The 27,561-nt window shown below is 42.5% G+C and overlaps 1 long non-coding RNA gene across 1 annotated transcript in view; it reads left to right on the top strand.

Annotated features, from left to right (window-relative positions):
* Window positions 1–27,561, top strand: part of LOC132597396 (uncharacterized) — a 461,050-nt gene that overhangs the window by 88,121 nt on the left and 345,368 nt on the right. The window contains exon 3 of the long non-coding RNA XR_009564172.1: window positions 25,162–25,456. This is a non-coding gene — a long non-coding RNA (uncharacterized lncRNA). The remainder of the gene's footprint in view (window positions 1–25,161; window positions 25,457–27,561) is intronic.

Below are 27,561 nucleotides of genomic sequence, written 5' to 3'. Positions count from 1 at the left end.
AACCCGAGTCTTTCGTCCAGTCTAGTGGCAAGAAGAACCCACTCTGAGAGTATGCTCTAAGTCTTTCCATCTTACACCTGGACCAGTGGTGTTGAACTCAATATCTAAGAATATGCCCTCTTGGTCTTCTGGTTCCTTGGTGTCCCCCTTACCTCCAAGCATTAGGTGACTCACATATGAGGACGCAGATGTCCTTGGAGGAGCAGTGAAGAAAATCAGTCATGAAGGAAAAACATACTGATGGCTCCTCCAAAATATTATTTTGTACCACATAGGTGTGCCTTTATATCCTACTTGCTTGTAAATATATGTTCAAGATTTTAATGGGAGAACATTTCTAGGGATTAGACTTTTAAAGAATTTGGGCGCAATTGCTGAGCTGACCAGACGGTAGACCCTTGAAAAAGTCAAATAAGGACGATGCTTGTCACCCTTGGTTGGCAGAGTGCTCCTACATGTGATGTTATCCTCATGCCCAGATTATGAAACAGGCAGGATTAACAGATGAAGGCGTAGATAGGTCATGTGACTTCCACAGCGTCCAAAGCAAGTAAGTGGCAGAGGTTTCACACCTCTGGACTTCAGTCCGTGTCTTGTTCTGCACCCTCAGGCTGCCGCTCCAGGATATGAAGGGCTAACCGTGGCACTGAGGTATCTGCCCAGGAGGTGCCTACAGGGCTGGGACAAGATGTTTTCCCCACCCAGCATCTTACATGCCATCCCTCCATCCTATGGAAAGTCAGCCTTAGACAGACAAGCTGACCTAGGGGAGATTTCATGAAAGACCTCTTGGCCTCTTTTCCTACCATGGCTGCCAGGACTGCAGAATCCTCTGACTTGTTTCTTAGATGTTGAATGAATTAGTTAATCCACCCATCAGTTTTTATTTACTGATGGCTCGTCCTGGGCTAGGCTGAGGGGAGAGAGGTAAGTGAGTTGTTTCCTGTCTGGCTAGGATGCAGAAGGTTGAGGAAGGGGGAATGAGTCTTAGTGCCACTGAGTGGCCGACAGCAGTGCTGTGGGGCAGGAGAGAGGTGACCCTTAACCAAAACCAGGGACAGGGAAAGCTTTCACGTAGTGGGCAGAGATGCTGGCCAGGTTGGGGTGGGGCAAGGACCCTGGGCGAGAGGTCAGCTTGAAGAAAGTCATGGACACCTGAGAGTTGGTAGGTGATTGACTGGTGTTGAGCTTGGGGGTGAGTGATGGGAGAAGAGGCTGTGGAGGTGGGCAGAGATGAGATGGTGAGGGGCCCTAGAGCCCAGGCCAGCTCGGGACTGTATGCTGAGGCAGGTGAGAATCACTGGGGGATGGTGATGCAGGTGATCAGAATAGTAATAATAATAATAATAATAAAACCCAACACACTTTCGTGCTGCAGCATGGAGGATGAATTAGAGGGAAATGAGACTTCAGGCTGTAACATCAGTTAGGAATGAAGAAGGCCTACACCCAGGCACCATCAGAGGCTGGGAAAGAGGGTGTGGATACATTTGAGAGGTAGTCGACACACCCTCTGGGCCGACAACCCTTCCTAGACAAGGATGACATTGCCGCTCATGAGAATGAGGGGTAGGGGATGAAGCTGGTCCGGCCAGGTGAGTGACAGGGCCCCGTGGCAGTGTTTGCCAGGCAGGAGGGGATGCCAGTGCAGTGTTGCAGAGCGAGGTGTGAGCAAAGGTGCGCCTTTCCAGCCCTGAAGGAACTCTGGCAGAGAAGCTCTCGTTGACTGTCTTCCCCTCCTGCAGCATCACCTGCAGCGCTGAGAATGGGTCTGGACCAGCCCCGAGGGAGGCGGTGTTCTCAGCTACGCTCCAAATGTGTGTCTTCATGCCGCCGAACCCTCATCTCACGAGTTAAGGTGTGCTCAGGCAATGAGGGGAGACAAAAGAGGGCAGACGCTTGCAGTGCAGCTGCAGTTAACATCAGGAATTAAAGAATCAGGCCCTTGCCAGGACTGTCAGCGGGGAAGAGGAGTAAGTTCAAATTAAACCTCACTTGATCTGGGTCCGAAATAGATTGAAAGCAGCTCCACGAAGCCAGGGCAGGTCTTTAAATCAAAACCCAGCCTTCGGGGTTCCTTTTGTTAAAGAAATGCCCTTACTTGATGGAACACCAAAACCTCATTAAATTGCAAACACTGGACTATAAAAGATGGAGAATGAGCAATTCCACTTAAACGCTGCAGCTCTCCACACGTTGCCCCAGAAGGACAATGCGTTCTAAAGGTCAGGGTTACATATGGCATGGTAAGTGTTTTTCTCCTTCTAACACTAAACAGGCTTGGAAAAGGGCCAGTGAGAGAAAGAAAGAGAGAGAGAGAGAGAGAGAGAGAGAGAGAGAGAGAGAGACTGTCGTCAGCCTCCTTCAAGAATGAAAAATACACTTTTCCCCCCTGCAGAAAAAAAAATTTTAAAAACCCCTGAAGAAAAGCAGACAGCTGCTAACTAGTTGTCTAGCTGTCTATTTGTGGATACTTTTCCTTTCATCTTGTCCTATCTTTTGTGCTGTTTGAAATGTTTGGAGCTTACGAGTGGAAGAACGCTCAGTGGAATCGAAACTTTTATTAAAAGAATGGGAAATGGAGACAGCAAAGTTCTGACAACAAGTGTGTGTTTGGATGTCTGGGCCATGTTCTGCCCAAATACCAAGCAGAGGAGCGATTTATTTTTAGCTAAATGAAGCCCCCAAACACACTTCTATTAAAAAATACACAAGAAGATAACATGTAGGAAGCCAGCCTATTTTGCGGGGAGGCTGCAGAGAGATACAAATGGACCTTAAGAAGGGTCCAGGACGAGAGGGGCCTCCTTCCCAGGCTTGGCCAGGGTCCCTTTGTGCTGGCTCATTGGAATGCTAATTTCTGCCCCATTGTCCCTCGGAAGCCACTCTGCTTTCTCTCACTGGAAGCCCTTTCTCACTCTCTTGTCTTTGGTGGTCTTCACCAGCTGCTCTTATTAGCTGAGAACCTCAGGAGATTTTATTTCTCTGAATGTCATTGTGCTCAGGCCTCATTTTTGTTTTTTGATCGATTCCTCAATTTGATTTTCATTTTTTTCTCCTTGCATTCTCTGTCAGGGCTTAGACCACCAGATTATGGTTTCCTTGTCAAAATTAGAAACCCAAAGTGGACTGTCACAAGGACCCCGGGGTTTCTGCCTTTGACATCCCTTTTGGAGGAAATGGAGATTGAAATCTTAGCAGGAGAATCTCTTCAGGGACTCTTTGATTTTTCCTTTAAAGGAACCAAGTCCTGAATTAAAATAAATACCTAGACATCAGATGAGACGACATTGAATCAACAGAAGGCCCAAGTCTTTGTTTCTCTGGCTGTCTGCGTGCACCATAATTAGGGGGAGAGAGCTCAGGGAATTATCTGCAGCTCAGCTCTCACAGCCAGGTTTCTTTTCAAACTGAAGCTTTACCACAACACTCAGAAAATGTATTTGAAGGACTTGTCTGGGTGCCGGTGGTATGCCGCGGCAATGACAGAGGGGCAGGGGCAGGAGAGATGGGTTCTGCTCATTCATGTCCTGAAATACCAAAAGCAGACAGCTTTTGGTCTGCACACCTCTGTGATACTGACTGCTTTTTACCCGGCATAAACCTGAGTTGTCTCTTCTTTCATTTTTTCTACCATATCAGGAGGCAGCTGGTGCAGGGTGACAGGGTGGTGTGAAGGGAAAAGCCAGGGCAGGGGTCAGCCAGATCTGCCTTCTGCCACATCTGCTAGCTCTGGGCCTCAGTTTCCTTGCCTGTAGAATGGGGATAGTCTACTCTCCGGTTGTGTGGATGATATGAGATCACGTATGTAGAGTTCCAGGGATCTGGAAGGCATTCAAGACATATTAGTCATGCCCTTCTAATGCTAGTCCTTTCCTCCTGCCCCCATGGAAGATTGAAGTATGATTCTAAACTTCATACATAGCTGGATTCTGCCCCTCGAATGTGCTCTGCTTCTTCATGGCTCAGGGATTTATTTGACCCCGCTGCTCTTCTGACCGCAATGGTCTTTCCCCAGATCTTCCCACGGCTCGTTCCTATGCATCATTCAAACCTTAGCTCAAATTTCAAAGCCCTGTCTTGACCTGACTAAGATAGCCCTCAGTTGGTTCCTTTCTAATAATCCTGTTTATTTTTTCATAGCACTTGCCACTATCTGAAATGTTGCTGTTCTTTTGCTTTGACTTGGTGTGTGTTATCGACTTCCCTCTACCACAATATAAGACTGCAGGGATAGGACCTTTGTCTGTCTTGTTCACTAGCATACTGGCTGGCATCAAAGTTTATATGCTTTGGTCTGGTGCTGGCTGGGGATACGGCATGAATGAGACCCAGATCCTGCTCTCCAGGAGTTTACAGACATGTAAACAAATAATGACGATGTGCACAGGATTCTTGCGATGATTCGATTGACTTTTGGCTTCCAGAGAGGAAACAGACATATACACACAATTACACAGTACTCCGAGGTCAATGCATCAATAAAAGTGTTCTAGGTATAGTTGTGACACCAAAGAAAGATTTGACAATTCTGCCTGGATGTCCCAGGTAAGGCTTCCAAGAGGAGAAGATAATTCGGGTGGGATTTGCAGGATGAAGAGCAGATTCTGGGTAGGTAGGCTAGGGGGGAAGGCATTCTAGGCAGGGAACCAGCATGAAATGTGGAGACAAAGCAGCGCCCAGCTGCGTCGAGGCATACCTTGTTCAAGTTTTTATATTAAACCCGTAAAATTTCATCATATTGGTTTCTGCTCTGCATTCCAACCTGTTAGGGTTGTTTTCAGTTCTTCACCCAACATCTGTGATATTAATCATCTCTCCTGGCTTAGAATCATCTGCAATGTGTCCATAAAGCCCTATAAAATTGGTCAGCAGCTGGGACTGAAGAAGAAGAATGGCAATGGACATAGGAAGGGAGAGATTTGCCCAGGAAAGTGATGAAATTGAGCCAATCGCAGCAGGGTCGGAATGTGGGGTGGAAAGAATCCTGGACCTGAAGGTGGAAGACTTGGAACCTCAGCTCCTTTCTGTCACTTCTGGTGTAGTCTTAGGTGGATCATTTAATCTCTCTAAACCTCAGTTTCTTCATCTGTAAAAAAAAAAAGAAACCCAAAACTATTAGTTTAATAATGGTAAGGGATGGGAATCATAGGAAAAAGTTTGAGGTTCTAAGGACTCTTTACCATCGTTGAAGTGGTGCTAATGGCTACGAGAGCACCCAGAGGTGCTAGGATTCCATGGGCTTGAAATGCCTCTTCTTATTCATTTGCTTTTTTCCCAAAGCATTTCCAGGTTTAGATTTATAAAGCATTTTCACTTCCATTTTTCCAATCTCCCCTACATTCATTTTTAACCCAGAGTATTGGTGTTTCTTCCACTTTATCAGTCAACGGTTCAGCACTGGAGAGATTTCTATCCCAGATCCTTCTCCAAGTAGTATATCAAATAATACCCAATTTTGGTGTATCTCTTCAAAGAGATGTTAGTGAAGATTGGAGACAGTCACTAGGCATCTCACCTTATGTCAGCATGTTAAATCCATTTTTCAGATTGCTTAGGGTAGGGGCCTCTCTGTTGCTATGGTATGAGTTGGAGTTCTGCCCTCCACTGGCTGTGCCGGCAGGGTGTATAGTGTGAGATAGTTAAGGAACCCCAGGCATCGTCTAATTCAGCTCTTGCATCCTGCAGAAGAAGAAACTGAGGCCCTGAAAGAGGAAGGGATTTGTTGAAGGCTTTGCAGTCAGTAAGTGAGCCAAAACAAAGCAGCAAAAGATAGACAACAAGAGAAAGAAAACATTGCCCCGGTACAACCTTCACTATTCTATTCATATTTAAAATCTGTGTAAAAACTATCAATATACTAATTTGTCCCCAAAAGGATCAGGGTGACTTTTAAAAATATACTCTACAAAAAGATTTCTATAAAGTAATTGAGAATGAGAAGACAAGCCACAGATTGGGAGAAAATATATGCAAAAGACATATCATTAAAAGACTGTTAGCCAAAAATATACAAAGAACTCTTAAAACTAAAACAACCCAATTAAAAAATGGGCAAGCGATCTGAACAGACACCTCACCAGAGAAGCTACACAGACGGCAAACACTGTATGAAAAGATGCTGAGCATCACATGTCATTAGGGAAATACAAATTAAAACAACGATGTGATACCACTACACACCCATTAGAATGGCTAAAATCCAAACGACTGACAACATCAAAAGCTGGATAAGACGTAGAGCAACAGGAACTCTCGTTTATTGCTGGTGGGAATGCAAAATGGTACAGTCCTTTTAGAAGACAGTTTGGAGATTTCTTACAAAACTGAATAGTCTCTTACCATACAGTCCAGCAATTGCACTCCTTGGTATTTACCAAAAGGAGTTGAAACCTCACGTCCACAAAAAACCTGCACACAGATAGCAGCTTTATTCATAATTTCCAAAACTTGGAAGCAACCAAGATATCCTTCAGTAGGTGAACAGATAAACTATGGTACACCCAGGCAATGAAATATTATTCAGTGCTAAAAAGAAATGCTCTATCAGGCCATGAAAAGGCCTTACATGCCTATTGCTAAGTGAAAGAAGCCAATCAGAAAGGCTACACACTGTATGACTCCAACCACATGACATTCTGGAAAAGGCAAAACTATGAGCACAGTAAAAATATCAGTGGTTACTAAGGGCTGGGACTGGGGGAAGGGACTAAAAGATGGAACACAAGTGGAGCACAGGTCACTGAAACTATTCTGTATGCTACTATAATGGTGGATACGTGGCATTACACATTTATCCACACTTGTCCAATATACGACACTAAGAGTGAACCCCAAGGCAAAACTGTGGATTTTGGGTGATGCTGAGGTCAACTGGTGTCAATGTAGGTTCACAGAGGATAGCAGTAGCAGTCTGGCGAGTGATGCTTCTGATGGGGGAGATTGTGTATGAGCCGGGGAAGGGAGTGTATAGGCATCCTCTGCTTTCTGCTTAGTTTGGCTGTGAACCTAAAACTGCTCTAGAAAATAAAGTTTATTAAAAAGTGTAATTGAGGAAATTAAAGCGAAAGGAAAAGAATGGCAGGGAAATGAATGTGAAACCTGGGTGAGGTTAATGGCTAAAATGTGTGCCTTAAATTTGTGCACGCTTTCTAGACGTGGGGCACGTATGTAACTTCTGAGCAGATGCTTCCAAAAGAGGAATCGTATTAGTACGCATTAGTATTCGTAAGTGACAGACAACTTAGCACAGTTAATCCTGGGACTGAGACCAGAGAAGAATTTCTCTCGTGTCTCTCTGTACTGGGGACAGGATGAAGTAGTGAACAATGTCCTCCACGACATTTGCTACGTAATTAAAGCAAAGGGTTTCACAGGCAGAGGCCTTGGCCTTATAATGCAGTTTCCCCAAAGGGGTCCTCTAGTCTCAGTGATCACCTGGGGCGTTCTGGCCTGGCAATGTGGCGATATGTCTACTGTGCTCATAGCTTTGCCTTTTCTACATGAATAACAGGTTGGCAGGCCTCCTGAAAGAAACGGTCACCGTAGGTGCTGAGGCTGGCTGCTACCTGTCAGGGGAGAAGAGGATGTCCTCAGTGTCTCAGGCAGCGGACTGGATACTGGTGAGGGTTGGCATTCACCCCCTATTAATTAAATGCCAGGACAGTAGAGTGATTTCAGATATAGCACTATAATTTTGTCGGCCTCCTTCCCTCTAAGGAACTTGTTTCATTTTCTGAAAGAATATTGCACTGGACTGAAAGAATGAGGAAATTTAAAAAAATCCACTTCATTGAGGCGTAATTTGCATCCAGTAAAATTTATTCATTCTAGTGTACAGGCTGCTGACCCATGAAACTCCCACCCCAGTGAAGACACAGAACATTTCCATCTCCTCCGACGGTTCTCTTAATGTCTCTCTCTTTTCAGTTAATCTCTGCCTCCTGTCTCCCCTCCCTGTCCCCCACCCCAGGAAGATGCTGACTTGACTTATATCACTGCTGATTAGTTGTCTGGCTCGTGTTTCATATGAATGGAATTATATAATGTGGGTTCTTCTTTTGTGCCTCGTTTCTTTCACTTTACATAATGTCTGTGAGATTCATCAGTATCCTTGTGGATATCAGTAGTGCATTCCTTCTTACTGTTGACTACTATTCCATTTCACACATATACCACAATTTCTTTATCCATTCACCTGTTGATGAACATTATGGTTGTTTTCAGTGCTGGGACATTATGAATGAAGCTTCTATGAACATCCACGTACAAGTGTTTGTGTGGACACATGTCATTTCTGCTACTACCATGACTAGTGGGTGGTGTCATGTGTTGAAGATTACTTACTGCTCATGTGCTGTATCTCTTCCTGCCTACTTCCTGCTTCCTTTTACCTTTCAACTAACTTAGCAGAGCTAAGAGGGTTCCTCTTGTATTTCTTATTCCCAGGTGGTAACACATTCTCAGGGAGTGTCTCCTTTATGGCAATGCTCATCACCCTCTCTGTTTGACCTACGATGGACTTTTTCGTTGAAGCTCCAGAGTGTTCTCTGGAGGTATGCCTGAACTTGCAAGTCCTCAATTTTGGCCTTAGGGCAAGCCTGGTTCTAAAACACAGCTTTTCCCAGAGAGAACAACACGGGGGTGTGGGGGGTGTGGGGGGGTAACGTAGAGCTTACACTGTTTAATAACCCCCACCCTCCTGTTATTTTCTCTTATAAAATCCAGTTACTTGCCTTCATTATATTTATCACGGTTGTTCATTATATACAATTTATTTGTGGTTTATTGATTAATGCTTGTCTCTTCCACTACATTACTATTTTGTTAGCCACTGTGTACTCGGCACTGCACATGGTGCTTGGTTTGAGGAGGTGCTCAAAAATATTTGTTGAATGAATACAGAGGTTCTAGCCATCACCCTGATCAGACTTTGAGAACTGTCACTATGATCCAATCTCCATTATTGCATATTTCAGACTAGGATGGCTAAAATACATGTATGTCACTGTAAGTAGGTGTCAGCTTGCTGGCCCTGTGAGAAAGTGTACCCAAGTTGCTAAGGGCACTCCGATTTCCCTTCCTCTGCTTGATGTATGTACAACGCCGAAAGCTGCCAGGCACCACTGGCTGAAGTGAGGTAGCTTCATCCTCATATCGATGGGGCCTTGAGACCCAAAGGGCTTTTTCTAAGACATCAAGTCCTGTCCATTTCAAGCATAATGATTTTTGGATTTAGAATGGTAAGACTAGAGTTTGATTCTCAGCTCTACCACCAAGTCATTGTGATTTGGATGCAGGAACTGAACATCCTTGAGCCTCAGTTTCTAGTCTAACAGGCCTTTTGATATTGATCACTTCCAGTCACCTCCAAGCCAGTTGGTTTCTTTGACAGGTCCTCTCGTGCCATGAGTTTGAGTCTTCTTATCTTATGGATGCTTTCAACTGAACACGTCTGAGTTTTCTATTCTCTTCTTACGGTGTAGGGTCCAGAGCTGAGAGCAGCACCACTCACACTCAAAGTGTGGCCTGACTAGTGCAGAGAGGGACAGGGCTGTTTTTCCCTTCTTCTGGGTGCACGTGTGTCTGTGCAGCTGAGGGTCACGTCAGTTCTCGTGGACACATTACTCTGCCGATTCAGGTCCAGCTCCTCATTGATTAATAACCCCACCTCCTCTCTTTATGTCAGTCATTATTATCCTTGTTATTATTTTAAGTTTTTAAATTCAGTTTTAAGCATGCTTGCCATCTTGGTCACTCTAGAGTCAACCTCTCTTGAATATTGTCCTGTTGGTTCTCAATTTATCCTGTTACCTTTAGGTAAAAGCAGAAACCCCAGTCTCGCCCTGATTTCCAGGAGAAATAAGACCCCAAACAGCAAATTGTATTATTCTCTTTTTTTTGCCCATTCATCTCTGTGGGTAAATCCTCAGGGCAGGGTCACTTAACAACATTCGTGAGTTTTTATTATGTGCCGGGTGGTGTGTCCTGTTCAGTAGGGAAGATAGAAAAGAGGAAGAATACACTGCAGGGTAATAAGTGCTTGGATGGGGGGAAGTACAGGGGCTCAAACAGCAGGGAGGGACCCCAAACCACGGAACTGGAGCAGCAAGCCCGCAGCTCATGGTACAGGCTAGAGGAATATTTAGGGTTGATCCTTGGGGGATTAGTGTCTAGTTCTTCAAATTCTTTGCATTTTGAGGCCTGTGCTTCTCCCAGTCTTGCCATGCCATTAGCCAGCACCATATGAAGGAGGACCACTACATCCTGATGATTCATCCATTTCTTCATTCAGTGAATACTGGAGGGTTTTCCAAGCACAGGATCATAGCACGGAACAAAAGAAACAAAATCTCTGTCCTCAGGGAGATGGCGTTCATCGTCTTTGGCCCAAACTGCTTTAGGTCATTTTGTACCTTCCTGACGGGTCCCCAGGATTCCTGGTGTCTGACTTCCTTGTTATCTGCCTATTTGTTTCTTCAGTGTAACCTTATAGCAGAGACCTAACGCTGCTTCTCTGGAGTTTCCTCACTGATATGACCCAGACTCTTTCTGGCTGTATATATGACCTTTGAAAAAATATTCTCAGCTTGGTCAGAGCCCTGAGACCTGTTACCTTCACACACATGCCTCTGGGTGCCAGCGGGTGGCCCACCACATGGGGTTTGTTTTAGCTACACGAGTCAAAACTAGAGAGCTGAGAAGCTGAGTGGGTCCAATGAAGGGTGATTCTTGATATCAGAGTGTGTTGTGTGTGGTTCATGGCAGAACTCCATGCTGGGCTGAGAATAAAGAGAACAAGTTGCACTTTACTGGGAAAGGGAGCCAGCAAGAGCTTTGCCATGTCAGGACCGTGTCAGATGGGCTGAGATTTTGGGCAAGGATCTGGGCTCAGGAGGGAAACCAAGCCAGAAACCCCTCTTATAGCCTGTGACGAGCAATGATTGTGATGGGAAGGAAAAAAAAAAAAAGTAATAATAATGACGAACACTGACGGTGTTTACAATGGACTAAACACAGTTCTAAACACTTAGCATATATTTACTAATTTAATTTAGTTTGGGACTTTTCGGGGGGGTCTTGAAAGGATGTCATTTAAAAGAGGCTAAGATCCCTAGAGGGTCCCACTGAGGACAGACATCTCTGCAAAGGGCTCTCAGTGTTCTTCCTGTTTCTCCTAAGAATGTACCTTTATCATGCACGACTGTTATGATGCTGAAGGAGGATAAGGGAAAAATTTTGTCCTCACGGTGCAGTGTGGTGGGGAGGGGGTTTTAACTTCTGTAAACCTTTGCTACAGCTGCTCCTTGCATCCAGGTGGGAGGGCAGACATGACCTGCTGCTATCAGGCTGAAGAGGATAATGAAACCAATAAAAATTATGAAGAGTCCATGAACCAGACTAGTCTTTGCTCTCCTCTTTGTTGTCCTGGAACCCCAGGGAAGCCATTGCATCAGTGGAGGTGCTGATAGTGGAAATGCTATAGGGAAGGCAGAAACTGAGCTGATAGGGCTTCTTTCACAAATGTGCAAGTGGTCCTGCATTTACACGCTGCAGCCTCGTAAGTCTCCTGGAGAATAGGCCGTGCCTTCTGCTTCTCGGAATTTTCCATGGCATTTGACTGTGGGAGAAATCTGTTGACTTGAGTTCAAGGGTGGGCTTCTTTTCCCAGTGGGAGTTGGGTAAGATGACCTGAGGGGCTCTGTGGGTTTCTCTGAGACTGAGTTCCAATGGATGAGTGAAAGAAACTTACTCTCAGCACGTAGGAGGGGCTCGTTAAATAAAAGCCCTCTTCCTGACTGGACGCTGAATTATAAAATCAGGGTCAAAAGGGCATCTGAGAGTTACCTTGCTCAAGCAGTGTTACTTACCTTCAGCCTTTTCTAGGCAAAGAGGAGAGAGAGTCCGAAATCCCCTAGTAGGCAATTCACACAGTCTGAGGAACTGGGCTCCTGGCCTGAAGGACGTCGGTAGTGTTGTCCTTGTAAGCAGGGATACTTGTAGGCATGGGGATCACCTACTGAAGAATATTTGGATCCACCCGTGCATCAGCAAGGTTCCTACTGCAGAGAAAGGAAGACACAGAAAGATACTGCCCGCAAAGGCTTACTTTTCTTCCTTCCCTCCTGGTTGACCAGGGTTCTTGGCCTTTCCCAATCAGTAGAAATTGACCAGAGGCCAGACAAGAAATTCAGGCAAGACTTTATTGGGGCGCCTGTTGCAGCAGCAGGGAGCCCAGAACAAACAATAGGTTCCCTTGCTCACTCCCTGAGGGGGGCAAGATTATTCCTTATATGGGGTGAGGGTAGGGGTGTGTCCAGGGGTCAGGCCCGAGGGGTGGCTTAGGTGTTTTGCCCACCCCTTAGGTGGTGTTGTGTGCAGGGGGCATGCGCAGTACCCTGCTTTTGCTCCTGACACCCTGTTTTTGCCCCAGGCTCTTCAAAAGTGGCAGCTGGGTTTTTTTGGTCTCTTTGTATCTTTTGGGTCCAGAATTTGCCCCACCTGTGCATGCATACAATTATTTTTAGTCCCACACAGTTTCTTTCTATTTTGTTGCTCAAGGAGAGGTGTGTCCAGGGGAAAGCATTGCAGCACTGCAGCAAAGGGACCCAGGTCCCAGCCTGTCTCAGTTGGACTGTGGATCCTCCAGGCTTCCTGACTTGCGAGAAGCGTAAACTGAATCCACAATCAGCTCTTAATTCACAGGTCTACAATTATTGTCCTTGCTGATCTCCTGAAAACTCTTTCTCAAGCTCTTTCATTAATGGACATTAGCCTTAAAGTTTTGTACTCTCTAGAAAGCAGCCTTGCTCTGTTCAAGAGATCTGGTTATAACGTTGGACGTATCTGCCTTTGAATCCAGTCCCACGTGACTTTGAGCAAATTCTCCTTTGTGAGCCTTAGTTTTATTATCTCTAAATGTGGAATGAATACCACCTTCTTGGACTGCTGGGAAGGAAAAGAGATGATATTCATTGTGGGGCACCTAGTAGGCATTCAGTAAATATTTGTATTAATAAAAATTCAATATTTGTGATAAATATCCAATAAATATTTCCTTCCTTGTTGCCGCCTTAAGTTTTGTTTCCCACTCTGGCATTCTGTGTCTTTGTCATTTTTAGGCAGAGCTGAGCATAATGAGCCTGTTGAAAGCTCAGTAGCCTGTCTCTGGCTCTAGATTGCTTTTGCCTTTCCCGCTAAAAAAGAAGCCTCCCCTCCTGGTTCCTTGTTGATTTTCAGAGGCACGACTGTTTGACAAACCATTTCAGGTGCTGTCTGCAGGCTGCCTAATGAGTTCTCATCTTTCACATCACTGACTGTTCAACCGATTTAGGGAAAAGTGCCCCCCGCTGATGTGTAAGAAACAGATGCTGCATAATTGTTCCATATCTTTTTTTCCTTTTCTTTTCCTCTATCTCCAGTTCTGTGTAAGCTTTCCCAGGAGATCTGATGGTTTCCCTTACCATTTCTCTACTGGGAATATATTCTAATGATGCAATTTACTGCTAATTAAGGTATTATCTTAGTTAATATTTATGGGTATTTTTTCTTAGTGTTTGTTGCTGTTTCATCTAATGTTTATAATTTAATGGGCTGGCTTCCTATTTCCAGATGACTTTAAACCTTGAAATGCTATTAGCTTGTCCTTAAACATCACCTCTATTTCTCCCTGGTTTGATAGCTCTTCCTTCTTGCCCTTCCTTCGTAAGGTGGTAACTAGAAGTGCCTGTGGAGCTGTGGTTGACCTGGTCCATAAGTGCCTTCAGCAAACTTCTCTAGCTGTGCGATTCAAAACGGCAGCACTTCAGTAGAACCTGTGCGTTTTGTAGTCAATCCAGTTTTCTCCATGGACTCACATGGTTTATATCTTGGAACAGCAAAATACGCATTTGAATCTTGGCCTCGCAGGGCTGTATGGGACCTGAAAGGAGGTCCAGGCCGAATCCCTATCTGATGCTCTGCTTGACTTCCTTAGGCAACATAGAGATATCAGAACCTCTCACCTGCTTGTGTGCTCTGGACAGGCTAGAAAAAGAGAGGAGTGTGGTGCTGAATTCAAGAGACAGATTTCATTTTGACGAATAAGTCTGCTGTTGTGCTAATTTCAGAAGAGCAGACTTTGTTGTTGCTTTTGTTAGATTAGAATGTGTTGACTATTGCCAGTCAGTGAGACTTGGTGGTCCCTTGGTGATTTGTGGATAAAGCCTTAAACACTCTGTTACAGATGTATTGCGTGTCTACGCGTGTCTCTGGTCTTCCCCAGAGTTGCAAGAGGAACTCGGTCATAGTGATTCAATTAATCCTGTTTTGTAACTAGGATGGAAAAGTTCAAGGGAAACTCAGCTGCCTCTGCCAAAACCCAGGAACTTGATGCTAAGGAGCTGCATAATTGTGGCCGTTATTTTAGGTGTAATTATTTAAACCAAGGATTCCTGTCTTCTCTGGAAATGCATTTCTATCCTGATCTATTCCACAAAGGATTTGAGACAGCTCAAATATTTCTTTTCATTACACAACAGCCCTTTTCCTCAAGGAGCTGAATGGAATATATTTATTTTTCAAATTAGCATAAATTAAATTGTGTTTTGAACATTTTTTAAAAATTAGAAGGGACATGCAGTAGGAAAAGCTCTGGAATTGGAATCAGATAACCTGGCCTCTTCTCTCAGTTTCACTGATGAATAAGAGCTGTATGGCTTTGGATAAGTCATTCTGATTTTACATCTGTAAAATGGGGAAAGTCATCCAGACGATATAATAGTAACAGCTTCCACGTATTAATTATTACAGGTTTCATGTATGTATTATAGCTCTAAATCCCTCTGTGTCCCTGCAAAATGTGTTATGATGTCCCCTGGTTTAAAGATGTGAAAAACGTAGGCTGAGGGAGGTGATGTGACATGTCCAAATAAGTCCAAATAAGAAAATAAGTGATAAAAATTAGGGCATTATGGCTCTTTCCATGATGCCAGGGTGTCTGCAGGTAGAGGGAGGAGGTGATGAATGAGATTCTGTCCATCATGTTTTCTTCATTCTCATGGAGAGATGGTCAATGATATAGTTGCTGCCTCAGCGCAGGGACAGTCACCTCACTGGGGCCACTGAGCCCCTGCCTCACTTACATTCACATTTTATAAGCTTGTTCTAGCTCTACAACTTGTTTCTGACTTGTGCAACTGAAGAAATAAAGGTTTGTGTTAAGATAACCTGGGTTCAGACCCAGCTCTACTTGTGTCAGTTATCTAAACTTAATGGCTTAAAACAGTACACATATATCATCTCATAGTTTCTGTGGCTCAGAAGTCCAGGCATGGCTGAGTTGGGGCCTGTACTCAGAGTCTCAGAGGGTGCAGTCAAGGTACCTGCCAAGGTATATTATCATAGGGATGCTTGGCTGGAGAAGAAGACACCTCCAAGCTCATTCAGATTGCTGGCAGAATTCATTCCTTGGTGGTTTATGGAAGCCTTGACGTCTCCCTGGTTATTGGCTAGAGGTCACCCGAAGGTCCTAGGGGTCGCCTGCCGTTCCCTGCCAAGTGGCCCTTTCCATAGGCCATTCACAACACAGCAGCTTACTTCCTTGAAGCCAGCAGGAGAGCTGGAGTGAGCTGGCTGGGGAAGTGGAGTCTTACACAAAGCAATAGAACCTCAAGGTGGACATCCCGTCTCCTTTGAGGTATTCTGTGGATTAGAAGCAGGTCACAGTTCCTGTCCACATTCAGGGAACTCCCAGAGTTGGTTTGGAGTTTTCTGTGGGAGCTGTGGCTATTTTTCCTTTTACTAAAGGGCGGCCTTTGAGCTGGGAAGCTTTGGTCATTCGTGGAGCTTCAAAAGAGTGCAGAGTTAGGGGACGGTGATACCCGCCTGGGTGATCACGTTAGCAAATCAATTCGGTGCATCAATGTTGATGTTAAATCTTGTAACACTGAACTGATGTTTGGAAAGTCCTTTACGTTTTTTGAATTTTCTTACTTGTTACTTTGGGATCTTAATTCCTTACCGTATGGGGTTATGGTAAGATAATGGATGTCAAAAGGGCTATTTGTGAACACTCACATAATACACGTAGTAAGTCACCTTCCTGCCCAGATTCTAGATTCCCACCCGCATCAGCTTCTGAGAGATGGCATGGCGCCAGCTTCTTTTCCAGGAATTCATCTGCCCCTGCCCCACGAAAATAAAAATGCAAACACTTTCTGGTGTGATGAAAAGTAATGCAATGATTTGCACATTTGCAATGCTTAAAAATCCACAGGAACCATTGTAAAGAGTCTTCCAAGCGTCTTTTAAAAGGACTGACATATCATCATTTTGCTAGGAGTTTTCATCTCTTTTTCATTCTATCTTGTAATTTTCCTTCTGAACCATTTAGTGAGAAAAAAAGTTTAAAAAGCAGCAGGAAAAGAAAGTCTTAAGAAAACACTCCCATGCTCCACAGTTAGGCAGAGGTTTCTGAAATGGTCACTTCCTGCCTAATTCGGGCCTTGCATCCTTATTCAGGTGCCTGGGTTAGGAATCCTTGGTTAAGAAAAGAGGACCATAATGATATCTTCTGTAAACATATGCTCACTTCTAAAGGGATTCTTATTATTACCAGAATACTTATAATTTTCATCTCAAGGATTGGCTGAATTGGATGGTTTCGTTCTTGAAGGTTCCAAATCTCAACATGTTCGCTCTGACAAATGGTGGATGGACTTGCCTTTAGTTGTTACTCCTTATGCTTGTGAAATTAGATGGTTTGGCTTATTTTTGACTATTACAGTTTTCCAGATTCCTCCTGGGGCTCCCATGAACAATGATTAGCAATTTTTATTGTACTTTTATGTATAATAGTAGCTAACTTTCACTGTCACATTCAAATTACACATTTTTGAGGAAGACATTGGTACCTACACTTGCCTTCACCAATTCCTCTATATTTCATAGGTTTAGTGGTCTCATTTATCTATGCATGGATCACCCTTAATGCCCATTCGAGTTATCTAATTGCTAGGTTTGATTTCTTTAGAATCTTAATGTAGTCACTAAATCAGAATCCCCAAACAAAGACAACAGTATTTTAAATGAATCTCTTAAATTTTATTTTACATTTTGGAAAGCATTCTCTCACAAAACTTCTTCTAAGAGCCAGTTGTGTGCAGGCATTCTGCTTGATGCTAGAGTACAAGGAGAACTATAATCACATAGCATTGGCTATAAGTTCCCTGGGGCAATGGCTTTGTTTTACTCATCTTTGGGTACACCAAATACAAGCACTTACAATACACTAATAATAATGAAAGGAATAGGTGATATTTTATAGAATTATTGATAAAATGCTCTGGAACCAGATGGTTTTAGTGCTGAGTTATTTCAGAATTAAAATGGACAGATATGTAAATCATTTTCTATTGCATAGAAGTGCATAGGAAGCATTTTTTGTTGTAGGGGAGGAGGCCCATCCTCCAAACTCCTTCCATATGTTTGTGTGAGTTCTCGTACGAGGCATGACCCACATCCCATAATATAAACTGAAATGGACATATAATTGCCTTCCTTGGACCCAGAAACTGGGCCTTGTACAGGCAGCCATACCAGAGTTTTGAATCTGAATCAGTGGAGCAAAGAAGCAGGGGCAGTTTAGAATAAGTAGTCTGGAATGCTGGGAGTGGCACCTGGGGTCCAATGATAGCAGTGTCAGTGACCATGGCAAGGCACTGGCTATAGTCTGGTATACCCAGCTTCCCTTGGTTTACAGGATTGGTCTTCTAGCTTTATTATGAGTCCTATGGACTGTCCACTACCTTACTTACAGAGGCTTACAAATGGAAGCCCCTGGAATTCTCCCATTCTGTTAAGAAAATTAATCCAAAACAATACTCCATCTTTGGAGGGAATTTGCAGTGATTCGTTTTTTTCATCAAAGGAGTGAAAATATGGAGGTGAAATTCCTATGATATTACATTTAATTCTCTAAAATAAACAATGCACAATATGAATAGATCTTGTGAAATTTTTAGAGCAATGTAATACTTAAAGAAAACTGTAGCCATTCTCACTAATGGATACAAAAATCCTAAATAAAATGGTAGCAAACTGAATACAATAATACATCAAGAGAATCATTCATAATGACTGAGTATGGCTTATTCTGGGAAAATGAAGGTCGTTCTTTTATTAATTCCAGGATGGAAAGAAATTGATTAATATAATAAATCATAACTCTAGGTAAAAGAACAAAGAGCTATATGATAATTTTAGTAGATAGTGAAAAGGCATTGAATAACATGCTATTCTAGATTTAAAAATATAAATATTAAGAAACTAAGAATAATTTTTTTCAATGTGGCAAAAATGAACTATTCAAAAATAAACACTATGATACTTAATAATGAAACATTAGGCTCATCGCCACCAAAATCAGTAACAAGATATATTTATATAACTTTTTTTCTGGAAGTTCTGGGCCATACAATAAGACATTGAACAGAAATAAAAGATTATTGCAAAGGAAGACACAAAGACATCACTATTTGTACATGTTTATATTCCTAGAAAGCCTGAAAATATCAACTATAAAAAACTCCTAGAAGTAATGAGTTAAGTAAAATATCTGTATACGAGATAAATATATAAAATTAATAGATTTTCTCTATATAATAAACAAAATATTGGGCAATATGATAGAGAAAAATATCTAACGTACAACTATAACAAGAACAATACAAGTAGTAGCAATTTTAAAAAGCATGAAGGAACTATTTAACAAATTATAGGAGTAATATAAAGAATATTTGGATAAATGAAAAGACATAGCATGTTCTGTATTCTTTTCTTTTTTTTTTTTGCATGTTCTGTATTCTTGAATGAGAACACCAACTAGTACGAAAATGTCTTATCTTCTCATAGACACTGTGCTCAGTTCTTCCTAAGTCTTGTCAAGTAGGAGATACATAGTGAGGCCTGATCATAGACTAGTCATCATTACCTTGTTGCAATACAAGTACCGTAATATAACTTATGGACAATATAGCACTGTGAGCCTGCAGGCAGAATAGGAATCTGTACTCAGGACCCAGACATCAGATTCAGATGTGGCTTACTAACAACAGTTTTTGAAACCACATAAAGTCTCAGAATGACGCAGGGAGAGATAAGAGACTTGATGACCTCCCACTTGGGTGTTTCTGCTCCCTGTCTGTACCTCACCAAGGACAGGCAGACAACCACTGCTTGTACTCAAGGAAACTGGTAGAGACTCAGGAAACCCCAATCAGGTTGATATCCTTGAGTAAACAGGGTAATGGTTTATGGGCGTGTCACCTTTACAGGTGTACAGGGATCCACACTCAAAAGGGTCCTGCACTTTGTTTAATGCTACGCTGTCATGATTGTGAAATTCTTAATAATTTTTGAACAAGGGGACCTGCATTTTCATTTTTCACTGCATATCATTGTAAAACTTAACTTGTATGAGATGTCAGATTCATCTTTGTCTGTTCTCAAGCCCAGCTGCTGCAGGAAAAATTCAAATTTAATGCTCTCTCAGTTAAAATTCTCCTTTTGGGCCCCCACCCACCCCACATACCTTGGAGAGAAACCACATGTCCTTTATGGACATGTATTCTGTAAGATTCTGGCTTTTGCTAGAGACAGAGATGAAGGACACAGTCACCATTCTCAAGATGCCCACTCATGTTGGAGTGAAGTGATAGGAACACAAACACATATGGTACAAGGTGAATGTGTGCACAAGAGAAGTGTAAACCAAGAATTCTGGGAGAAGTAGAGGAGCAATTAACTGCTTTTCATGGAGATATAGTGTTTATTCTGGTCTCCAAGGATGAATAGCAATAAACAGGTAGAAAAGCTTGGAGAGGGCAATTCCAGGCAAGGGAAGAGTATAAATGGAAGGTCATGAAAGAAGAGTGCATTTCAAGAACAGCTGGAGTTCATGGTGACTAGAAGAGGGAAACGGGGTGAGAATAATGGGTAGAAGATGCTACTGAAGAGGTAGGTTGGGGTAGATTGAGGAGGTTTGCATGTCTCTTTGCAGGCAATTTGGATTCTATCTCATAGACAATTAGGATGATTTGAAATATTTTTCTTTTTTTTTAATTATAAAAATAAAAATTCCAAACATACAGTAAAGTTGGAAGTATTTGACAGTGAGCACTTCAATACTCACCACCTAGATTCTATCATTAACATATCATCACACTTTTTAAAATCACATAGCTCTCTCTGAAAGGTTTTTAGTGAGGAAGAAGAACCAATACAAAGGGTATGGAAGATAGACTGGAGGTAGAGAAATGTGTGGGAAGGGATCAATTAGGAGTCACTTCCTAAGTTACACACAACACAGCATAAGAATCTCAAATGAAGAGTGGTTTCCCTGGGTTCAAAAATACTCATATTACAGTATTTCCCCTCAAATCTTTATAGACATTGCTTTATTATCATCTGACATTTTGGTGTTTCAGAGTAAAAATCTGAGGCCAGTTTGAATTTTGTTCCTTTAGAGATAACTACTTTTTTTTTCTGCTGGATGTTTTTAGGACTTTCTCCATTAACTATATAATCAAAAACATTTCAGATATCTGGGTTTAGGATTGTTTTTCTTGATTTTGCTAGACCAAATATTCAAAATATAGTCAAAAATTTCTTTTAGCTCTGGGAAGCTTTCTTCAGTTATGTCTTTGATTATTTTTTTCTTACTCAAGATTCCTGGAAGCATCCAATATTCCTAGATTGCATTGTTATTTTCTTCTGTTTTTTATTTCCCTAATAAGTTAGAACTTTTTGCTCTTCTCCTTTGAGTTCTTAGGGACCTCAGGTTTCCCTTCATATGTGTGTCTTGATTTTTCAGCGTCAATCCTTTTTCTAATAGAGATATCATTTCTGTTATTACTTTCTAATTTTGCCTGACTCCTGCTTTAATCTCAGCTAATTGTCTTGTACCTCATACTATTATCCTTTTACTTTTCCCTTCTGTCCTTTCCTTTTAGTTTTTAAATTTCTTTATAATAATAATAGGGTTTTTTTGGCCCCACTGCGAGGCATGTGGAACTTCCTCGACCAGGGATTGGACCCGTGCCCCCTGCAGTGGAAGCATGCAGTCTTAACCACTGGACCACCAGGGAAGTCCGTTATTTTTCTTTTATAGAAGTTTTATGATTAAAAATCTTCCACAGTTCCCCATTTCCTAGAGGACACAGTGCAATTTTTGTAATATGTCACTTACGTTTTTTTGTAGTTGGGCCCCACTCACTGTTTCCCTATACACACATGCTGTGCTTTAGGCACTCTAGGTATTCTTTTACACCTCTATACCTTTGTTCATGCTGCCCCCTTCTGATTGGAATGCCTTCTTTTCTCACCTCCATCAGGAAAATCGCTACTCACCCTGAGTCAATAAATAGTGACTCCCATGCCATTGTTTTAGCAAAGGCTTCCATTATTTCTCTGCTTGATTATTTGCTCTTCTATGCTTCCATGATATAATGATCAGAGGACTCAGTTACAGTTGTGTGGATACATTGTCTTCTCTAATAAATTGTTAGAAGAATGTCATTTTGAAGGTATACAGTATATAGTATAATAGCTGATATGAATTCAGTCAATAAATATTTATTAAACAACCAGTCTGTGACAAACACTGTGCTAGGCACTTGGGATATATGGGTGAACAAGACAAGACTTCTTGAAACTCACAGTTCAGTGAAGGGATGATAAATGACTAGTAAACAAATAAATAATTTCAGATGGTGACCCAAGGCTGCCACTTATAAAATGTTGGACGAACTAAATTTCTTGAATGAATGTTTGGTGCTAGTACAGAAGAAAGAAATACAATCTTTGTAGCCATCATCTTTGGCTTCAGAGCATTTAATAATCAGAAAAATTTCAGCACTATACCATTAGCATTTTTTAAAGCTCATGTGTCTGTGGGTCAACTCAGTTCTAGGCTGGGCTCAGTTAGGTGTTTGAACTGGGTTCACTCATGTGTCTGTGACTGGCTGGGGTTAGCTGATCTAGGCTGGGCTTGGTTGGGGAAGCTCATCTTTCTTTTGCAACAAGCATGATAGTTCTGGCAAACCCGAATAAGCAACCCTGTTTCAAGTCTTTGCTTGTGTCGTATCTGCTGCCATCCCGTTTACGAAGCCTAGTCACTTGGTTAAGCCCAGAGTCAGAGCGTAAGGAGGTATACCCCACCCAAAGCAGGAGACACTGACAAGTTACACGGCAAAGGGTGGGGATTTATAATCCCGTTACTGGCTAGGTAATGAAGAGTTGGAACAATAGTCTAGTCTGCGTCAGGTCTCTTGATGTACATGACATCACGTGACAAGGATTAGAGCCTGATAAATCCTCAAGCCAGCACTTGGGTAAATGTTTTGGCCTTTCCTTACCCTTTGTCTTTCCTTTAGGCAGCCTGCCTACCCCTGACACCCCATTCCTGCACCTCACCACCAACATATCATTCACTTGGTCTTGGTTCATTTATTTACTCAGTGATGTTGTGACTTCAAGCATCTGCATCTTTTGCTTGGGAGGTGTTTTGTTTTGTTTTCTTCTTTTCTCTGTGTGTGTGTGTATGTGTGTGTGTGTGTGTGTGTGTGTGTGTGTGTGTGTCTTGGGCTGCTCTGCTGTACAGCAGGGCAGAAGTACCAAAACATTAATGCCAGACAGGAGTTTGTGTGTAAATATCCCAATTCCCTCACTCAAAGGAGAGCGATATCTGAAGTGTATCTTCCACCACATCCCCAGAGTTTCCAATGGAATCAAACTCCTTGTTTGGCAATAAACCCTTCAGTGACTATTTCATGTCTCCCCACCCCTGCTGGTGTTTCCTGGGATCATTCTCAGATAACCTACTTGCACACAAATCCTTGTCTCAGGATCTGCTTCCGTGGGACGCCAAGTAAGGAAACATTTATTGTAAGTCTACCGTGAGCAGAAGGCAGCCTGGAAGTCCACTCTTAGGCTAATAAGTGAATCCTGAGAAGTTGTATTATTGCCGATATCAGTGTATAGAAAGAAATCAAATGGGTAGTGGAAAGAACATGGGGCTTTGTTTGCAATCGGACAAACCTGGGCTCCAGAATTTTCTCCACAACTTACTTTCCTGCCCTTCCTGAGTCTTGTCAACTGTAAAATGGAGATAATGCCCATCTCACAGTGTGAGACGATGCAATAACCCATTTAAGCGCTCTCCACTGTGCCTTGCACATAATGGGTATTCAGTGAGTAGTAGCTCGGGGAATTTGAAGGCAAGGTACCAGGCAGTTTCCATGAGAAAGTAGCTCTGATGCTGTCCCACATTCCAAGGTTCTGCTTCCCTCCTTTTCCTATCATTCCATTCTCCCTATAATTCTCCACCCATCAAGAGGACTAACTAGCATCATGGATCTGAGGTTGTTCCAGAAACTCCTGTTTAGAATTGGGCCAAGTAATTTGCCTCTTTGTCCTTTGATTTCCTTATTTCTATAAGAGGGATTATAACACCTAATTTAAAAGTTGTTGTAAGGATTAATTGTAACGATATATTTAAGAGGTTCAGCCCACAGCCTGGCAGAGAAAATGCTCAGTAAGTGGCATCAATTAACATTTCCTTTAAAATAACGGCAGCATTTATACAGCATTGTGAGTAGGCAGTATCTCATTTAATCCTCACTACAAGTGCCTGGGGCAGGTATTATTATTATTATCATCAGACCCGTTTTACAGAAAAAGAAGCTAAAGCTCAGGGAAGCCAAGAGACTCACCCAGGATCACTCAGCCAGTACTGGGCGTCAGAAACAAATCTTCCCTTTCAACAACCGTATTCTTTCCCTTTCACTTTATCTTCCTCCCGCTATCCTGGTTATTTATTCTCTGTGTTGCCTGGTACAGGTTCCCCAAAGACAGGAATAGATTTATTTTCCCCACAGATTCTGGGGCTCCACTCAGGGAACTTGGTTATTGAGAAAGGAATTAAATAATTGTCAGGGGAAAAGACAGCTTGTAGGAGAATGTGATAAATCCAACTGAGAATGTGCCGAGGGTGAAGACACATGTGAAGCTGGCACCAGAGCACAGGCCTTTAGGCTGTTGCTTAATAATATTAACAACTAATATTTGTCTAGCATTTTACAGTTGTCAAAGTACTTCCTGATGTTTAGTCTCACTTGATTCTCACAACAGCCCTGTGCTCTGTGGTAACTTCCTTTTTCACAATATTTTTACTGAGCCTCGGATAGGATAAGGGATTGGTTAAAACAACCCAGCCAGTAAATGTTAGAAGCAGGGAATCTGGGAGGGTATGGAAACCAGATCTTCTGCTGTCTAATAACAACTAGAATTTGCAACGTGCTAAGCAGTTAAAGCACGTTCACAAAGAGCATCCCAATTTTTACAGTTACAGAGGGATTATCCCCGCTTTATGGAGGAGGACACAGGTTCAAAGAGGTAAAAGGACTTGCCCAAGGGTACTGTTGACAACTGCCGGAGTCGGGTTTCAAGCAGGGGTCCTTCGATTACAAAATCTCTCCACCACTCAACCCTGCCGGACCCTAATGCCGCCTCCCTAATCAAATTGAAGAAATCACTTTTCTTGATCTATTCCCAGCTTCTCAGGGAAAACCTTCCTTTTTGCCCCTTTCCCCTCTTTAGACCTTAGTCACGATGGGAACAGTCCTCATAAGGAGCGGGAGAGAGGCCAGGTGGAAGGCCTTAGCCGGAGCCCAGCTCATCCAATTTGCTAATGAAGATCAGCTGAGCTTGAGTTTTTCTCCCTCTGACAGGAGCAGGGAGGCATCTCCCTGAGTTAAAAATGCGGCTTCAGTAGCAGATATTTCTCACAAACCAGGAACCCATGTGGCTTCCTGCGCAGGATGGAGTCTCCCAGGGTGAGCATCTATTCACCTGATGTCCATCCACCTCTCTCCATCCACAGGGAAATGTGGGAATGAAGACAGGGAGGAGGTGGGAATGGAGGCTATGTCTCACCTCTTCCCAATGAGAAACAGCTCCCTGCTTGTAAATAGCAGAGAATCTGGGGGAAGACCAGGCTTTGGTGCCACATCAAGCCAGGGAACTTCTATATCCGTTGCAGAATCTGTTTATTTTTCTTTACTTGTATTGCAAACTTATAACAAGCTGAGAAAAAAGCAGACCTCTCCTTTTTGTTTTTTTCAGCTGGCCTCTCACTCTCTTCCCAACAATGTCTGGGTTTCCCTCAAAGCTACCAAGTGCTAATTTGAAAAATATGTTACCAACAAGTGGGAGAAAAGCAGGCATCCTATGTGAAATGCCCTCTAGGGCGTGGAGGAACTCCCAGAGAGAGAGAGAGAGCGCGCGCACGCGCACGCCCATGCGCCAGGGCTGCGTGCTCTCTGAGCAGCAGGAAGAAATGGGAGCGACTAAGACAGAAGCTCACTTATAGCTTGGTGACATCTTGGGCGGCTGGATGAAACCCTCCGTTGCATTTAAGGTACTACACAAATCTCATTGTTGATATTATTCGTTGCATTTCTCAGAGTCGCTTGTAGGATACCTTTTTTTTTAACATCTTTATTGGAGTATAATTACTTTACAATGGTGTGTTAGTTTCTGCTTTATAACAAAGTGAATCAGCTATACATATATCCCCATATCCCCTCCCTCTTGTGCCTCCCTCCCACCCTCCCTATCCCACCCCTCTATGTGAACACAAAGCACCGAGCTCATCTCCCTGTGCCGTGCGGGCTGCTTCCCACTAACTATTTTACATTTGATAGTGTATATATGTCCATGCCACTCTCTCACTTCGTCCCAGCTTACCCTTCCCACTCCCCGTGTCCTCAAGTCCGTTCTCTACGTCTACGTCTTTATTCCTGTCCTGCCCCTAGGTTCTTCATGACCTTTTTTTTTTTTCTCTTAGATTCCATATATATGTGTTAGCATACGGTATTTGTTTTTCTCTTTCTGACTTACTTCACTCTGTATGACAAACTCTAGGTCCATCCACCTCACTACAAATAACTCAGTTTCGTTTCTTCTTATGGCTGAGTAATATTCCCTTGTATATACATGCCACATCTTTTTTATCCATTCATCTGTCAATGGACACTTAGGTTGATATTATTCACTGCATTTCTCAGAGTCACCTGTAGGATACTTCTTAAGAAAAATTTATTTTAGAGTTAATTACTAAAAAATACTTGCTTCTGCTGAAGAGTTTGTATGTTTCCTCCTCATGGATGAAAAGACCTGTGTCACACGTTACGTTTCCGGGCTTGCTTTGTCTGCCAGGAAGCTTAGAACAAAAATTACAGCTCAAACAGAGCTTTGGTAGAGATCGCATCACCAGCTTAACCGTAGTTTTTTTACCTCATGACTTGTCTCTCATATTCTAATGCAATTCCTTTCTTTCTTTTCCCTTTCTTTCTTTCTTTCTCTCTTTTTTTTCTCTCTCTCTCCCTTCCTCTCTCCGTTTCCCTCTTTCTTTATGATTTAAAAATGAATATTTTACCATTCTATGTATGTTATATGAATGGCCTCAAATTCTTTGTGGAATAAGGCAATATATATAAGTAAATATACACATAAAAAAACCTTCCTGGAACAAACTTTGGATGAGAAAAATTAAGGGGATGAAGGAGCAATGGAAGGAAATCCTGAAATTGACTTCAGGTTTTTTCCTCATCTACATCAAATTCCATCACCTCATTCCCAGCTGCTAACAGTTTTGAGAGAGGCACCACGGATACGGAGAGAACCTTCAGGATGCGGCTAACAGGAGTGGTTTCTGGTGGGTGGCTGCTCTGCAGATCACCAAACCCTAAGGGCATACAATTCAATTTGAACATTTCAGAGAGAACTTCCTCTGGGTTCTTCCCATGGTGGTCCGATTTTTTAAAAAATTGAAGTATAGTTGATTGACGATATTATATTAGTTTCAGGTGTACAACAGTGTTTCAATAATTTTATAGAGTATACTCCATTTAAAGTATACTCCATTATAAAATAATGGCTGTAATTCCTTGTGCCGTACAATATATCCTTGTTGCTTATTTATTTTGTACATAGTAGTTTGTATCTCTTCATCCCCTACCCCTGTCTTGCCCCTCCTCGCTTCCTTCTCCCCAGTAGTAACCACTAGATCTCTGTATCTGTGAATCTGTTTCCATTTTGTTTTAGTTTTTAGATTCCACATATAAATGATAACATAGAGTATTTGTCTTTCTCTGACTTACTTCACTAAGCATAATACCCCTAGGTCCGTCCATGTTGTTGCAAAATTTCATTCTTTTTTATGGCTGAGTAATATTCCAGTGTGTGTGTGTGTGTGTGTGTGTGTGTGTATCGCATCATCTTTATCCATTCATTTGTTGGTGGACACTTAGTTTGCTTCTGTATCTTGGCTACTGTAAATAATACTGCTATGAACATCGGGGTGCATGTTATCTTTGGGAATGAGTGTTTTCATTTTCTTTGATATAGACCCAGGAGTGGGATTGCTGGGTCATATGGTAGTTCTATTATTAGTTTTTTGAGGAAACTCCATATTGTTTTGCATAGCGGCTGCACCAATTTACATTCCCACCACAGTGCACG

Source organism: Globicephala melas, chromosome 6, assembly GCF_963455315.2.
Source record: "Globicephala melas chromosome 6, mGloMel1.2, whole genome shotgun sequence".
Lineage (NCBI taxonomy): Eukaryota > Metazoa > Chordata > Mammalia > Artiodactyla > Delphinidae > Globicephala > Globicephala melas.
The sequence above is the reverse complement of the archived record's forward strand: the minus strand, read 5'-3'. Positions and strand labels throughout refer to the sequence as shown.